This window comes from Anolis carolinensis, chromosome 1 (assembly GCF_035594765.1).
Source record: "Anolis carolinensis isolate JA03-04 chromosome 1, rAnoCar3.1.pri, whole genome shotgun sequence".
Classification (NCBI taxonomy): Eukaryota; Metazoa; Chordata; class Lepidosauria; order Squamata; family Dactyloidae; genus Anolis; species Anolis carolinensis.
In genome coordinates, this window is record NC_085841.1 from 332,400,474 (window position 1) to 332,418,748 (window position 18,275).

Sequence of the window (18,275 nt, forward strand, 5' to 3'; positions counted from 1 at the left end):
AAGCACAGACTATTGAACAAAACATAATGAAAATCGTGGAAACCTCCTCAAAGTCTGGGCATTGCCGCGGGTCTTATCTGCTCCACAGCCTCCCGCTTAATTCTGGAGCCTCTCCCCCTAATCCCGCATCAATTGTATGCCGCTTTTGAGGGCTTCCCCGGAGAAGCGCCTTATCTCGGGCGTCCAGCTTGGAGACTGGCGCTCCTGGGCTTCCAGCGGTGGGTCTCCCGTGGGCTCTCCCCCCGCGGCGTGGAGGGCGTCTGGGGGCGTGGGGATGCGTGGGGAGCCCCCCGGACGCCACCCTCCCCGAGAGCCAGGGCTGTCTCTTTAAATGCCGGGGTCTGCGCGGCGGCGGAGAAGGGGAGGGCTCGGCTTGGGGCGTGCGTAAAAATTCCTGGGCTCCTCTGACAGTCTCAGGCAGGCAGCGCCGCTCGACGCATCTTCCCCTCTCGCATCCCCACGCGCATCCCGGCAAGGGAGAGGCGCGGACGAGGCTTCCCGGGGCCGGAGCCTCCTTCCTGGGCCGGCAGCGCCCCTCCCTCCCTCCTGCCCTCCCGGCGCCCCACGCCCGCGCCCCGGCTCCTTTGGCCTCTCCCGCCTGGGCACCACACCCTCTGCGAGAGGAGGCGCCTTGGATTCTTACAGCCCCCTCCCCAAGAAGGGAAACCAAACAAAAAGTGTGGCTTTGAAAACCTCCCAAATTCTCTCCTCCAACTAGAAAGGTAAGACTTTGGGGCAGGGAGGGGAGGGGGGGGCGTGCAAAGAAGAGAGAGGTGAAAGACAGGTTGGACTGTCCACGAACCCGGCAGAGGATTTCCGCGCCTCCACTGGGAAACCTTCCTTAGTTTGCGAAGTTCTTTCTCGCCAACGCTGGAGACTTGAGTGGATCTTTTCCCCCAAAAAAAGAAAACACACAACCAAACGCCAAACTTGCCAGTATTTCAGAGATCGGATTTGGGTGAAGTTTTCCTGCTCCTCATCTTATTATTTTTTCCCCCCTTCCACTCTTAAAAAGTAATGATCACGATTGGACTGCCCATTTGAGACACTCCTAAGGTGACATCTACCTTGGTTCAGATAGTTCTACATATATTAATTCATTTGGATGAGGAGTTTTTAACTTTTCAAAAAAATATTCTTGAGTTGAGACAGAATGAAATGGATGGGAAGAAAAGGGATCTTTTTTTTTTGGAGTCAAACCATTTGGAAGAATTTTCAAGCTTGTATTGATTTTCACCTGCTTGAGAGTATTTTTAAATAATTGGGGTTTGGGAGCAGAAGGAGGAAAATCTAAAGGTTTTTTTTTCCTCCCCTCCTCTTACTACTTTGGATCTATTACAAGAACCCTCCTTCCCCGCCTTCCATTTGTTTAGATTAATGATTTAGTAGCCAACCTTGCCTGAAAACTTCCCCTATGAGCAACTGCTATGATCCGATCACCCAGGCAAGAAGTGACCTTAAAGGTTGGTTTTACAGTTTCTTAATGTCAAAAATCGCTGCGCAAAATCCCCCTTTTTTCATCCTATTTTTCCCAACCCAAATATGTACTTGTTTTTCTAATTTTACTCCATGAAGGACGGTGATGTAATTCCCTTTCCTAAGGGTTACGACTCCAGTGCTGTAGAAGTGACGTGGTCTTTTGTTTACTTTCACATTTTTGTTTTGACTTTTTTTTAAAATAAAGGAGGTAAAAAAATATCCTCTGAAATTATTTGCCTTAAAAAAATACCAACCCACATTTTGTGAAAAGGGCAATTTCTTCTCTCCATTATTTTCCACAATTTTTGATACAAATTTAAAAAATATCAAATATTCAGCTGGAGATAAGAAGCTTAGAAAGGAAAAAGAAAAAAAAAATGAGTCTGAAAATATCCCAGGAAAAAATTTCAAAATGTTAGTCTTTCCCATTTTTTCTTAATTTTCTTCTTTGACCCAAGTATTCAGAATTTTGTTAAAAATAGAATTGTACCTTAAATCAATTTGTTCTTAATTCCTCTTTGGTTTTAACCTGAGATTTCCACTCCCAACACTGAAGGTTTCAGACCTCCCGAGAGAGACAAATATTTTTATGACCGTTCGCTGGCACTTGTGTCATGGTATATTTTTGGGGACTGGTTTTTGCGGGGGTGAACTCCTAACTAGTCTAGCGAAAAGTCGGGACAGAGAGAGAAGGAGGAATGTCATCTGGGTGGAGAAAAGAAGAGACTATAATGAAAGCTGTATCCTCGCCGTATCGAAATGGCCATTAAATGTACAAGAAAATATTAGGGGGCTTGCTGTATTTCCTATTTTATTAAAATGGTATGTAGGCAAGTTTAGTGATAGGTTACTGATACATGATATTTTCTTTCGTTCTCCTTTTTATTTATTTTTGGGAAGAAGTGATGGTTTCCATCTTAGTTTGCTTGTCTTTCTGTCTGTACGTGCTTTTATGCACCATTATTATGAGTATCGATGGAAATATTTTCCAAGGAGAGATACCTTAAAACAAAGGGGCAAGGAAAGATACGTACAATCATCTAAAAACATGTTGATGTGGCGGGGTAACAGTATTAATTGGTTTAATGAAATATACATTAAATTGTCGTTGATGAGGATTTTCTTTCTGGATCATTCGGGGATCGTTGGATGGACTGTGCTTTAGGAAAATGGGGAGGGGGGAGGGTGTTTCTTATCAGCCTTTATAGTTTATCAATTGAGAAGGGTGAGATAAAAAAGGCATTTAAATAAATAAATAAATGAAAACAAAAACTGGAGACCCCCCGTGTTTGATTTCATCATCCCTGGCGATTATGGCTTTTTGATAGAGCTGGTATCTGATGATATCACCGTTCTCCATGGCTCTACCCTGGCCTGATTTTACACTGCGTTTCCACTGAACATGTTGGCGTGCTTCTGCTTATATAAGGGCAAGAACGAATTCAAGCGGATTAGTGCTTGGGATTTTGAGATCGGCTACCCAGATTGAGTTGTGGGATTTTTATTTTATTTATTTTTAAAATGTTGTTATTGTAAATGTATTTATCATTGTTAGTATTAATGGGTGGGGAAAAGGTAGGAGAAAATGGGAGAGCATCAGAAATCATGGTGCGTGCAATGGGAGATTGAGGTGATGCGGGAAGCTGGGTTGAATAAGATCTGTGGTGTGCCCTTATTATTTTTTTGAATAGCGGCCATTATCTCTAAAAAACACATCATTCTTTAGGCCAGAGCTTTAACAAATAATAATGGGAGGGGATATCTTTAGTGAGGGGGGTTGATCTGAGAGTCATTAGACCCACTGCTGCAAAACCAAGATACAGAAAACCATCTGCACTAATGCTGGTAGGGGAAGCTGGAGGGGAAAGAAGGTAGGATACACTATGCGTGTGTGTACTTGCATGGGGGGAGGGATGGGTTGGTAGGTTTTGGATTAGAAACACTGAGCTATATATTCTTTAGACTCTCCCTACCCATTTTCTACGATTCCGTTTCCCCCCGTTTTTCTACCCTTTCTCCTCATTTCTGTGCCTCACTCTCCCAGCTTTTTGGTTTTGATGAGAAAATTCTGTATTACCTCTTGATGGCTCTGCGGCTTTTTTGGGTGTGTGTGTATGTGTGCATGTGTGTGTCTGTCTATTACAACAGTAGCATAATGACCTTTGATTTGCTTCATTCGCCACACATGTAAGATACCAGTATGTATGCGATCATGGCTTATACCGACATTTGCATGATAGGCCATGGTTAAATTCTGTCTCTGTATGTGTGTGTGTGTGTGCTTAAGGCATATAAACACATACATACACACACTGGATTGAAGGAAAGCTGATAGGCATTGGTCAGAGATAGGAAATACAGCAAATGATAAATGCACATCCGTCCATTTTGCCGCCTCTTCTTTCTTTTTCCCCCTTCCCTGATATGTTGCACTGCACATCATACCATTTGTATGTTGAAATGGAGGGTGTGTATGGAAGGAGGCTGAGGAAGCAAAAGTGTGTGTATGTATGTGCGTCTTTGTGTCGTAGAGGAATGGATTTGGTAATGGTCGTAACGGTTTTTGGTCAAGTAAATGCTTGATAATAATGATTCAGTTTAACCATCCATGAAATACAAGCATGCGACACATTGGAATAAAGGTTACTCCAGGGAGCTGTGGATGAGCAAGGCATGCTCCAGGAAGCATGCAGTCTGCAGCAATGGAGAATATGACATGGATGCGGGCATCCAACACTATTCTCCCTTCACAAAGGCCAGGTGTATGTGCAAGCTGGAGGGCATTTCAAGAGGAAGCGCGGGGGGGGGGGGCTACATTAGTGGTGTCACAGTCAGGAGTCAGCCAGAGTGTTTCTGGGCCTGTCCTCATGAGCTGTCCATCTCATAGTTGTTCCCAAGGTTTTTGATCCGACATTACAGGAATGTCATCTTCCCCATACACTTCTGTGCCGAAAGCTGTACGCTTATGTGAGACTTGCAGAGGGCAAATCACGGGTGATGTGTGTGTGTGTGCTGCAGGAGGATAAGGAGGAATTCACCTTGCACTATTACAATATGCAAGAGGAGATGGGGGGGGGGAGGTCACGAGAAGAGATGGCGTTTTCTGGAAGCATTGCCACCTCTCGCCAGTTACGCCTTATATGTTCTTTTTGTTTTGTTTCTTTTGTCAGTTGCTTTTTAGGCTCAGTGATGTTGTGTGGATAGCTTTTTCTGGGTGGGACTGTGCATCTAGGTATGGGAAAGGACAAAGCAGAATAAAAATCCAGACACAGAGTGATGACACATGCCTTGTCCCTTTTAACACACCTTTTCTGCCACGATCAAAAGGTCTTCCTCTGCACACCTTGAGGCAAACATTGATTTAATTATTTTGGTGGGTATCACCAGAGGAGTCCTTTCAGGTGCACATCAAGAATTCGGCAAAGAAGAAATGGTCTCTTGGGTTTCTATTTTCTTAGCAGCGACTTCTCCCTTGTTTTCTGCATAGGGTTGGATTTGTCTGTGTTATTAAAAGGTCCCCATGTTTTCTTTTTTACTCAAAGGTAACAAAATCCAACCCAGTAAATGGCTTGCTTTGCGACGTGCTTGCCATTTGTTCTTTTTTGTTCTTCTTCTCCAAGCTGACCTTGAAGGATTCTAGCAAATGAGAACCAAGAAGTCGGGGATGAGCGAATTACAGGGCACCTGATGTCCACAGTCTTCATGGATAGGTACTGGTTGACTGGATTCGCTAGTTTCATTTTGGTCAGACACACCCTGTTTCAACCTCTTCCATCTGCACAGACAATATTTTTTATTCTAGTCTGTCTAATGAATGGCTGGACATATTGGAGCTCAAACTAAGGCTCTATATGAAAAAGGATGGTGCAGTGACTGGCAAAACAACAGGCAGGGGGCTCTTTACTTGTAAAACTGAAAGTCCCACCCTGAGTCAGTCTCCCATGCAGCAACACCAGCCTGTTGAGTTCTGAACATTTCCTTCCCAATCTCCATGATAGATTAAGGCATTATTCCTTGTGTTTATCCATGGAGCAGAGATTTTTAAATAGCCTTTAAAAACTGTGACTTCAAGAATATCAAATAAGGTACTGTGAAATCCACGAAGCCCTCGAAAGGTTGCAGCTCTCGCTTGTTGTTTGATCTATGCTTAGGGACATGTATTTGGATGAAAATTAGATTTTTTGCATTGTTTGTTTCCTTTGCATAGTTGTCTGAAGACTTTTCCTTGTTCAAACATGGAAATTCCCATACCATTATATCCAAAATTCATGAAAATTCTGCTCAGCTCTAGAAACTGTCATGGTATTTTCAGACCTGGGCATGTCAGCAACCTCAGAGGGCAGTTTTCTCCCAACAGTCAGCTCTGTCTCTGTCCTTAAATGAGTCCAATATTAATATTGGACTTAATGTTTATTAGCAAGTTAGACATTTTTGTTCAAGAATATCTCCTGGTCTATTGCTTAATTCCTGTTAAAATATATGAATAAGAATTCCTTTTGAATAATAAGTTTAACTGAATGAGCTTGGTTTTGCTCTTTGGGTAGAGTTTGTATCACTAAATGACTTAAATTGCCCTCTCATTCTCTTGATATGATATAGCAATAGCAAGAACGTATATTTGTTACCATGTTTTAAATACTTACGGAATTATCCTGCAGAATTAAATATTAACATTTTGTCAACACCTGGCCTCTTGTTTGTGTTGCCTCTCAGGTTCGATAGATTGGCAATGTTCCCCTCCTTTTTTGTCTTAATAGAGAGAGTTGTTTCTCCATCTTACTGTTTTCTACTTCTTCTGGCAAACAACTCAGCACAGTTGACTGCACTTTAGGAATATGTAGGTGGAAGTTTGAAAGTTGGCAGAAGGATGAGATGCTGCATCAGGGTGGAGGGAGCACTGGACCCAAAATAGTGCTAAACCACAGCCAAGGTCAAAACTGTGTTGAGGGAGAGTTAGTTCATTTTCAGTTTTTTTTTTTTTTTAAAAAAACGACAATACAGCCCATAAAACTATATGCATAGTCATTTTTACCAGCAAAATATGTCATTCAGTTTATCTGGGGATGAATCATATAGAAAGATGAGGAGATTCATTTAAATTAAACCAAAGATGTCTTTTTTCTAGAGTCTCAGAAATTGGGTATAATATTCATTCTTTTGGTATGTTTGAAATAAAAAGGGTATTTACATATCTCAGGTTGGAAGGAGTGTTTGCTACCATGCTGAAGTGTTTTGGCATAGAAATGTAGTCTGTAATTGATGGAACTTTATTTTGGTCTTGATCAAAGTTGGAAATGTCCTCTTCCTTAAAAAAAAAAGAAATTTAAATTTTACAAGAAGATGAATTAGGAAGGTCTGCTTCCTCCTCCCTTTTTCTATTTTCCTTCTCCTTCTGGCAGGTGAAAGTGGAATTCACAAGTTTCCCATTACACAATTTCCACAGGCTGCTTTAGTTTTTCATAGCTTATCTGTGTGTTCAGATCAACCATGTGATATAGCTTCAGATGTTAAACCCCAATTAGAAAACAATCATATTTGGGAGAATAATTCTGTTCTGTCCTTTGCCTTCTGATCCACTCAAAATTTGCCTACAAGCAAAAAGAAGTTCAAATGTTCAGTTCCCCCATCTGCAGACCCACGTAATACAGTCCCAGCAGGGGTGAACCTGTTGGTCATTCTGAATGCATGCAGACTATTTGCACAGCTTTCATTTGTTGTTACCAGAATGGTTAGTTACAGAATATACTTAATATTTGGAGAGTGATTAGTATCTATAAGGATCCACTTACAGGCCTGGCACTTAATACACATACCATATTGGTCTAGTAAGTGAACATGCATACAGGAGGCAAGGAGGAAAAAAGAGAATGAGATACGTTATACAGATGATGAGCTCAGATAATGTCTACATGCTACTATAGCAAGGAAACATTGTGGGTTGCTGAAACTGACAATCAATCCTTTCTCAAATGAACAGTTTTTTGGAGTCAATAAATCTAGTCAAGGATGTTTCCATGTTTTTTCTTCTGTAATGGCAAGATATATGTCTTTGTTTTCTTTTATTAGAATTTGAGAAAGACATTTTGGTTCCCATAACCTCACACATACTATGTCCAGGTAATGATTGTGCAACTCACCTCCTGTCCTTCACTGGATTCCTTTTAAGTGTCCTTGATGAGGAGAGAATGCAGTTTTCTTGTTCCACTTCTGTCTTTCCTGCTGTCATCCATCATATTGCAGTAACTAATTAACACCAAGAGCTACCAGTCTAAGGAGCAAAATGATGGGGCATCTGAGTCTCCTAGAAGATTCCAGATTCTCACATACACATAGTAACTCACCAGTCAGATCCTTGAATTGATGGGGAAAAGGCCCTCAGTTTTTCCAGGTGTATCGGGCTGAGGGTGCATGATTTATTTTGGTAGAAAAAGATGATGTTATCACAGGTTCCCCTCAATCCAGACAAAACCTGTCAGCAGAAAGGAAGTTCAGGAGTGGCCCAGATTAACAATGGAGGAGTGGTGACAAAAAGTATAATTTTAACAAAGTTTCTTATTTCTGAATCTTCCATGGGACACAAAATAAAACATTTGTCAAAGCCCTGGCAAGTCACCCTATGCTGTTCAAGGATAATAAAATATATATCATTTTTGATTGATCATAAAATCATCTTGTGTGGAACTTTACAATTTGGAGAATGCAACAGAATGATATTGCTCAGATGGCCAGAAATAATCTGATAAATATTGTACAGGTGGCAGACATCACACAATAAACCCAGCAGCATTGGAGTGGTTCTCAACCTGTGAGTCCCTGGGTGTTTTGGTCTACAACTCCCAGAAATCCCAGCCAGTTTACCAGCTGTTGGGATTTCTGGAAGTTGAAGTCCAAAACATCTGGGGACCCACAGGTTGAGAACCACTGAGCTATGGGGTAAGAGGAGAGGCCCCTTTCTAGATTAGCAATTGATTAAAGAACTGGAAGCAGAGATCAGGAATACAAGCAGTTCTTGTAATGAAGTATGATCTTCCCAATAATATGTACAGAAGTTTCCTAATGTGTTAATAAAAGATCTGGAGTTAGGGATAGCAAAGCGATTATGTTTTGGAGAAGAATACAATAGAATATGATGTGCTCCAAAAGGATCTATAGAATGGAGGGACAAGCAACACAACCATAAATGAAATTCAATATGAATCTAGGGTAAATGTGTACAACACCTCAGATCAAGAATCTGACTTCATGAATACATTGAATACTTGCTTATACACAATGGGATATCTAGGAGATGGCAGACATGCCTAAACACAAAATTTATGTTTCATATACACCATATACACATAGCCTGAAGGTAATTTTATACATACTATTTTAATATTGTGCATGGAGCAAAGTTTGTGCATACAGAACCATTAGGATGCAAAGATGACACTATTCCAGCCATCTATGTCGCTGATTTTGGCATATTTTGGATTTTGGAATTCCAGATAAGATATACTCAGCCTGTACACCTTTTTATGTGAACTGAAGAATTCCAATAAGATGGGGTAATAGCTACCAACTTCATAGCCTATTTATTACTATCCTTCATGGTAATATGTAACTAGACCACCCTACTTTAGTCTGATTTTGCATGAATCTTGCCCCGTCCAATGTCCAAATGAAATATTTTACCTATACTTTATGATGAGATTTCTCTTCTATATACTGTATTTCTGTTATTTGTAAAGCCTAATTCTGTGGGCATGACATTCTTTGCAATGGGAATCAACTAATTTTGCCACTGTGACTTCTGAAACTTAGAGCTAGCACCTACAAAGGTCTGCTAAAACTCAGCTGCAACTGGAAAATCAGGGTTGTTGTATGTTTTTCGGGCTGTATGACCATGTTCCAGAAGTATTCTCTCCTGATGTTTCACCCACATCTATGGCAGGCATCCTCAGAGGTTGTGAGGTATGGAGAAAACTAAGCAAAGAGGTTAATGTATATCTGTGGAAAGTCTAGGGTGAGAGAGGTCAGTGTGAATGTTGTAGTTAATCACCTTAACTGGAAAATCGTTTGCTATTGATATTCCATCCTAGAAATAGAAACTGGTTTTGAAAAGTTTCCTGAACTAAAAGTCTTCAGAGAACCAAAAGTGGTTTAAGCTTGTGATGTATAGAAACAGATCATATCTATTGCAGATAACATCTAATCTCAAGGCTGGCCCAAGATGTTTTGGTGCCAAAGGCAGAAAATTGCAGTGGAATTCTACCATCATATAAATATAATAACAATTATTAGCAATAATTAGCATACTTATGCCATCCTGCCTTTTAGTAATGTTCACCAATTTACTGTTTCATTTCAACTAATGGTAAAGTTGGCTCTATAATATATTCCTAGCAAATCAAATGTATCCAAGTTCATTTGGCTGACCCTACCATTAGGCAAGTTGGCTTTGGCAGAAAATTCTGGGTGCCATTAAAGAGGAACACAGTTGGCTCTCCATATCCACAGGTTTGGCCTTTGTGGGTTTGATTAAAATGTTATCTCTAGGAATTTCTTGCCTCCAATGCAACTCTACAGTTAACATCTTCTTGAAGTCAACAATAAATTCACACTGGAGAATGTAAGAGAACACCTCTCTAGCAATCTCTAATTCCTCCAGTGCAATTATATGGTCAACATTCAGTGGACCACAGAGTTGTGCTAGAGAACCTAGAGATTCTGAGAGAGGTGTTCCATCAGGCAAAAAACAATAGCATTTTTTGATTTGCAGTTTTTCACTCTCATGAGAACCCGGTGTCTCTAACCCTAGCAAATGTGGAGGTCTACCTGTAGAGCCTCTTCTTTCACTCTGACACTTCCACTGAAATTTAGGAGACAGAACTTAGACAGACAAGTACATATTGTGTCTGTGTCGTCTCATGGCTCACATGTGAATTTCATTGGATTTTCTTTGGGACAGAATACTCAGAGATGATTTTAAAATATGGCTGGCAGTACCTAGTATTCTTTGGTGTCTCTCATCCAAGGATTAAATATGGCAGACTTTTCTTAGCTTCCAAAATAATACAACATTTGGTGCCTTTGAGAATTTAAACAGAGGTTTTTTGGGGGAGGGAAACATTTCATTTCACTGCAAATAAAGATATATTTGATGGACCTATTTTTTCAAATCGTAGGATTGACAATAATTTGCTTTTCATGACAAAATGTAGAGGTAACTCTACAAATGAGTGGTTGTTTGCAATTGGTTCCTTTACTCAATAATGAATATATAACTATGTTAGAACTGCATCTTAATAAGCAAAAATTGTAATGTACCTATAACTTTTAACATTTACTTCTATAGTGAGGCTGTGTCTGATTAAATAGTGGAGATGAGGTATCACATGGTTGGTGCTGATTCATTTTGTGGCCTGTGCTGTGCCTTGTGTTCTGTTGTTGATGCTGAGATGATGACAAGGTGCACTAAAGGAGAATATGTATTGTACAACAGGCCAGTTGTCTATAGCATTCAGAAATGGGAAAGCAAAACACTACTATTTTTTTTACAAAATATATTGCAGTGACAACTAACTATTTAGCGGGTGAGGTTATAACCATAACTAAATATTTAAAACAGCAAGCTGTCATAATTACTGAATTTCCATGTTTGCACTTATATTCAGGTAATTTCATTTGTATAGAGGGAAGACATTTCAAAGCAAAACTAGATTGGAAATCACAACAATACTATTATTATAATATTTGTTTATACCCCACTTTATCTTTCCTGCAGGAAACTCAAAGCGGCTTAATATAAAAGAATTAACATACAATTTAAAATATACAAATATGCAAACATTAAAACATGATTAAATATAAACAGTCTTAAAAATTCCCTGTTAAAATCCATTAAAACATATTAAAAACCACAAAACCAATATGCTCTAAGTTTTGCAAGAGAAGAGATTAAGCAGTGTCCGTGAAGCACATGCACAGATCTCTCCCTCCCCTCTTTATATGAGCACACATATAGATATGCAAGAGAAGCAAAGATTCTGATAATTGGGAAAGGAAGGAAGCAACTATCGGAGGGAACAGATTATTGTGGAAATTGCTAGTCTCTCTCTGTGTGTTGTGTGCTTTCAAGTCATGATCCTATTGAAGGGTTTTCTGGGACTGAGCAAATAAGATCTGCCTAAAGTCACTCAGTGGGTTTCTATGGCTGACAGAGAATAAAGCCATGGTCTCCAGAGTCATAGTCCAATGCTCAAACTATTGCAGTATGCTGGCTCTCCTTCAGTCCTTACCAATTGTATAATCATTATTATGTAGAATATGTCATTATGGGAGGCAGTCAGGATATGAACTGTGCATCATGTTGTTCCATTGCATAGTGCATACATATCAACAGTAAGTTGTCTGGAGCAAAAAGTGCAGATATCACTACTCTTCATTGTACCAGTTGTTTGTTGAAACACCTTATGGTAGTGAATAGCAAAACGTCTCTTCCCTTTTCACACTGGGCTGCAGCTGCTTTGCTGGACATATAAGACCAAGGCAAGGTAATTAATTCCAAGAGATGACATTTAGTGTCTCTCTGTAAACATCCACCTGCCTATTATCCTCCAGGCTTTTGAGTAAAGCTCTCCTTTTGTTTCTCATGGTGTGCAGCATCCTCCATGGTACTGAACTAATTCACTGGGTATGTGTTCTTTTGTTGCCAAAATGGCATCAGTTAAGCCCAGAAGGCAGTTTACCAGTAGATTTAAGGGATCTCTGAGCCTTCCTGTTTACAGAAATATATATATAAAAATAACCTTTAGGGAAAAAGGAAAAGAAGGAAAACTCTCACATACCTGAAACCTCCTAGTAGGAACTGAATCTGTCCAGTAGCCACATAATGCTAACTCTCTGTTGAGAAAGGATGGAAAAAAGAGGGAGAGAGTGGGGATGGAATGAGATATGATGTAAGAGGGTATATCTGTCTGTTTGCATGGCACCATGATAAAGGACTCTCTCTTAGAGGATTTGGTTGCATGTTTCACTTGTTGCACTTAAAACCTCCAAGTCTACGCCTTTTCCTTTGCACAGTGCAGAAGGCAATAACACTTCTTGTGAGCAAAGTTTTGGAGCCCAAGCTTCAAAGACTAAAGAATTGATAACTGAAGGTCAGTCACTTATTGAATCTTGTTTGTATGTGAGTGGAGTATCCATTATTATGAGGCAAAGCATCCTGAGCTTCTTAGATGGATGACCATATATAAGGAGTAGCCCTGAAGCTACTTAAGAGTTCTTCACTCCTTAAATGACATATCTCTATTATCTCAAAAAGTATGCCTAAATACAATTTGGTTTGTATAACTGTGTCATAGTTAGTTTATAGCTGTCAACTGTGTTTTAATTATTTGTTGGGCTGTGGATTGGAACACCAAAGCAACTATGATCATGCATGTTACTTTGAATGAGGCTACCTGGGGACTATGAGGGCTGCTTGTAATGAAACATTTCTTGAATTGTGTTTAAAATTAGACACACACCTTTGTGATTCCCAAATGATCATATGCACATACAACTTCTATGTCTAGCAAAGGATTTTCTACATATATACACATATCTAGATAGATATGTGGTCTGGTTTCTCATTTGCAGTTTCAACCAGGCCCATACATGCTTCAAAACCAAATAAATTTCTAGGTTCCTTTCTGGTGGTTCTTAGGGCCCTATAGCGATTTTTCAGTAATTGGCCACTGTTGGCAATCCTAGCAAAAATACATTTTTTGATTGGAGAAGGCACTGTCCAACTCATAAACTCCCTAAATTAATCCATTTAGATTGGGTGCTCACAAAAATGTATCACTGCTTCTAATGAAGAAATAAGATAGGCTGATGTATATTCCAGTTCATGATTCCTTTCAGTGTACCTTACTTTGGACCAGTGTGTCTTTTGGTGTCACATTGCAATTGTTGATGACCATTTTAGTTGAGAAGAATGATGTTCTAGAAGTTTTCTGTAACACATTGATGCTTCACAGGTAGCCTGCCTGCTTCATAAGTTTGTAGGCGAATTGGAAGCATGTGGGCTGCCTGTGTTGGTTAGTGTTTAGTGGCATTTTAAACTATGCTAAAACAACACACCGCTTTTTACCCCAGGCTGTCTTTCGAGGGGATCAGGAACAAAAGCTTTTAACACAATGAAGTTTTCAGTGTCACTGACACCCCCTTCCATTATGTTTAGTGGCATAACATATGGTTGATCTAATTTAAGCTTGAAAACACCAGAGAGCAACAGTCTGCTTTAGGTTCCCTTCAGTTTTTACTATATAAATTGTAATACATATATATATATGTATGTAAGCCGTTCCCAACTTAGCAGCCTAAAAATGTGTAGGACTTCAATTCCCATCACTTCTCAATAACATGCTGTCTAGGATGGTGTGGGTTACAGGCCAAGATATCTGAAAAAAACCAGATTTAGGACCTTTCCACACAGCCCTATATCCCAGAATACCAAGGCAGAAAATCCCACAATATTTGCTTTGAACTGGGTTATCTGAGTTCACACTTAGATAATGTGGGATTTTCTGCCGTGATATTCTGGGATATAGGGCTGTGTGGAAGGGCCCTTAGAAAGACTGTCCCACACCAATAGTGACATAGTAGAATTTAAAATTATTTGCAACTCTTCATGGTTGTAAAAGTGCATAATTCTTCATTAATTAGCTCAAAGGTCCATATTGTCCTTGATTGTATTTCCCACATTAGGGAGGGGGGATAAGATACATTTCAGGTTCTCTTGCCCTCAATGGAATAGGGTATGCTGACATATGGTGACATTTCTGAAAAAAAAAGGAAATTTCCATATTTTATCATTTTGTATTAAGAGTTTAGAAAATTCAAAATTTTATTCTATCTTTTGCAAAAAAGTGAAGCTTTGTTTTGTGTGAAAATATTTATTTTGTGGCAAAACAAATTTTCATGATATTTTTGCAAAAGTGTTCTTAAATACACAAAATCATTAAAATGTACAATAGCCCTTGCATTGTCAACTACTGCTGGTCTTCCACAATTGTAAGTAGATCTGATTATTCAGAGATTTTATTAAAATGTTCTCTATGAATCTCTAGGTCCTTCAGTGTAACAATGTTTGGCAAGAAAAGACTAAAGACTTTGTAAAACTACAACTCTCAGGATTCAATAGCATTGAGATATAGCAGTTAAAACGGTACCAGATTGTATTAATTATACAATGTTAATGCACTCCTAGTATTCATGGGTATGTTTTCATATGCATGTACACTAAAACCAATTGGCATCATCCATATTTTCTTTTGTTTGCATAACAAACATATCCCACAAAGAAACACATTACAAAATATATAGTTATTTTATAAAACAATATAACCATTCCACAATACAAATATATGTTTTGTTCATACATATAGTAACTTACACATAATGTTCTAGGTAATTTTTAAAGAAGAGGTGACTTGCTACTTTCTTAATAAAAGAGTATATGTTTAAGCTAAATTTTAAATTTATTTATTTATTAACACCAAATTAAGAAACTTTTAATCTTAGCTATTTGCTTTCAAATGGAATTGGATCCCATATAACAAATCACAGGGAACTATTTTTCATCAGTCGCTAGGGACCTCATCACATGAGGTGAATTCAGCATCTTAGGACGCTTTCACCCCATCTAGAAGACGGAGCATACCGGACATCACACCATTTGCAGAGGCTCCATCTCCAACTGGGGTGAAAGCATTGCCGGATGCTTTCCCTCCAGCACTAGAGGTTTCCTGTGTTGTGTTGGATCCAATGGAGCCAGCACGGTGCCTCTCCATGATGGCGATGCTTTCCCCATCTGGTGGGGAAAGTGTTACTGAGACGGAGCTGCACACAGAGAGATAGATTTGCCCCATTGCTCCCTCTTTCCTCATGGATGCTAGGGAAACGAGATGCTTCACCTGACCTTTATGATGAGGCTGTCTATCACCCACTCTTTTTGAAATTTCCCAGGAGAACCATCTTCTTTTTAGGAAGAAAGACAATCTTTTCCTAGGATAGCACAGTGACCAGATATCTGTGTCAGATGCAACACTTATTACTTGGAGGATAGTTATGATTATTTGACTAAACAAATGTCTTCAGCAACTATCTAAAGCAGCGGTTCTCAAAGTGTGCTCCATGGAGACCTTGGGCCTCTGCGAAGCATACAGAGGGGCTTTGCAACTCCCTCCTCCCTCTTCCTCCCCCCTCTAAGCTTTCCCTCCTCTTTCCTGCTTCTCTTTTTCCTCTGTCTCCACTGGCACCAAAAGTCTTTTCAACCTCCCTCTCTTGCCACAAAAAGCCTTTCTCCCCACCTCCCTTGCTGCCATAGTCTTTTTAAAACCTTCCCCACCCCAAAACCCTTTTTTTCCTGGCCTTCCTCACTCCAAAAGCCTTTTTTCTCACTTCCCTTGCCCCAAAAAACCTTTTGTCCTGGCCACCCAGATCCCTCCCCCCCTCCACCTTACTTGCTTCCAAAACCCTATTTCCTGTCCACCGCTCAGGGGTTGCTTTGATTGTGCTTTTCCTGCATGTCATAAGGGGGTTGAACTGGATGGCTCCTGTGGTCTTCCACTGAAATACTGTTACTTTTAGGTTGGTCAAAAAGTTTGCCCATGTTTGATATATATACATTATATATGATATATCATATAATATAAAAATATTTCTTGGGGCTCCACAATAAACTTTTGCTTCAAAAAGGACTCCGCCGCTGAAAAAGTTTGAGAATCTCTGATCTATAGGAACTTGTTATTCCCCAAAGGGATGGGATGAGTTTTGAATCACTGTATTGAGTTTTGCTAATACACCTGCCTGCTTTGCTCAGGGGGTGATATGCCCTAGTGTGCTTTCAGTATTAATGTAATTGATTGGTGTTTTATTTCTAATGCTGACAGTAAATTATCCCATTGCTGGCAGTTGTTGGGAAAGGCTTGTGGTTGTTGGGAAAGGCTTGTGATTTTGTTTCTTTTTATAGTTAGGTTACTTATTATGGAAGAGCAGTGGCTCATGATAATGCTTCACATTCTAGATCTTTGACTCCATGGCCCCTTTTTGATCGGGCAGACAAAATAACTTTGAAGAGTTACTTTTTGGACTGTGACTCCCAGAAATCTTCAGCCAAATGGCTAGTCACCATGGATTGGGACACTTGCATTTCCTAAATGCTAACTTTTCAAAGCACTGGATATGCCAGCTGCATGCTCAAATACATGTATATTTTGCCAGCTGTACTATCTACTTCATTTCTAGGCTTACTTTGAAGGACTGATTTCAGTCTTTGAAGTCTTGCATGGCATAGCACTCACTGGGTACTGGCACCCAGATTCAGGAACATGTGCCTGGCATGGACTTTAATGTGAATTAATTTGGCGCCAGGAAAATACATTTTAAACATAAATCAATCCCAGGCTTTTTACTTTGCCTTTATACTACTTGAGGTCCATTTCCTGCTTTTATTGTTGCCTTTCTCTTTTATATCATAAGGATTCTATGCTTTCAGTTTCATTTTGTATTCTAATGCAATTTTATCCTTTTCTAAGCCCTCACTCCCACCATTGAAGCCTATTAAAAGTCAGAGACATCTTTTAACAGTTGATTAACTAAATACGCTTTCAAAATTCTTTTGTCAAGATGGAATTTAAGGTAGAACTTGGATGACCTATCTTGAGAAATCCCTGGAACATGCCGAGTATTGTGAAATTCTGCTTCTGAAGGAGGTGATTTATGTTAAACAATGGCAAATGAATAGGAAGTGGTAATAAGCAAGGAATGCTGGCATTTTATGTGGGCAGAAGAGGTTTCTTCTTCTTCATATTGTAGTAAGAAAATGTTATGACAAAGTGATTTTCCAGATGGTACAATGCTTCTTGGAAGATGAAGCAAGTTAGAGGAATAGGCCATCCTCCGTATTGGAAGCTGAGGTGGAGGAGTGAATGCTAACAAACATAGGCGCTCACAAGTACAATTGGCTTTTTGTATCAATGGTTTCGGCATCCATAGAGCCAATCAACTCCAGACCAAAAATATTAAAAAGAAAACAAGACAGGATGTCTCAATTCTACTCCAACCTACTTGGTAGCCTTGAAAAAAGGAAGCTGTTCTTTGATGTTTTTCTGCTGAGAGTGAAAAAGGCAGGGCAGGAGAGGGAGGAAAAATGGGACATATTTATTGGACAGGGTGGGGAGAGAGAGGAGGTCGGGGCTTGTGGACACATGTAGAAGTTCCCTTAAGTGTGGTCATGGTGGTGTCAGGGTGGAATGGATTATGTGGCGCTCAAGCTTCCTTTTCATTTTTGAGCTCCATTGTTCTGTGCAAAGGGCAATGCTGGGTCTTTGAGAAATAGGCAGGTAATGGGGAATTTTTCTTGCATTGACTCAGTAAAGAGGATGAATACACATCATACACATACAATGTGTACTATGCTGAATCCCTATGTGTAAAATCATTTTATATAAGAGACTTCAGCATCTATGGATTTTTGGTGTCTGCAGGTCTCTTGGAACCAATAACCCACTGACTGTACAGGTGTCGAAAGAACCATCGGAGGGCTGGGGAGGGGGGGAAGGGCAGAGGTTCTAAATATGTCCTATGTGGGCACATATTGATATTATTTTTGCTTATCTGAGCCTATAGCTATCCAGTACCCTTGTGAGTAAGTTGCTCACTGTTAGGGCAAGGGACAGAGTACTCTGTGGTGAAAGATTCCTTTGAAAACAGGAGTTGCCAAGTGGACTTCTTCTCTTTGCCCCAGTTATTTAGTTAAAATGTGA

The 18,275-nt window shown here is 39.8% G+C and overlaps 1 protein-coding gene across 33 annotated transcripts in view; it reads left to right on the forward strand.

Moving 5' to 3' along the window:
- The first annotated feature begins 214 nt into the window (after positions 1–214).
- The window catches only part of nrxn3 (neurexin 3), a 1,581,531-nt gene continuing 1,563,470 nt past the window's right edge, over positions 215–18,275 (forward strand). For 6 of the 33 annotated variants that reach the window (XM_062967813.1, XM_062967819.1, XM_062967869.1 and 3 more), the window contains exon 1: positions 372–722. The gene's annotated coding sequence lies outside the window, so the exon portion shown is untranslated. Of the gene's footprint in view, positions 723–1,236; positions 3,351–18,275 lie in introns of those variants that run through there. The other 27 variants (XM_062967859.1, XM_062967862.1, XM_062967930.1 and 24 more) reach the window with 17 other exon arrangements.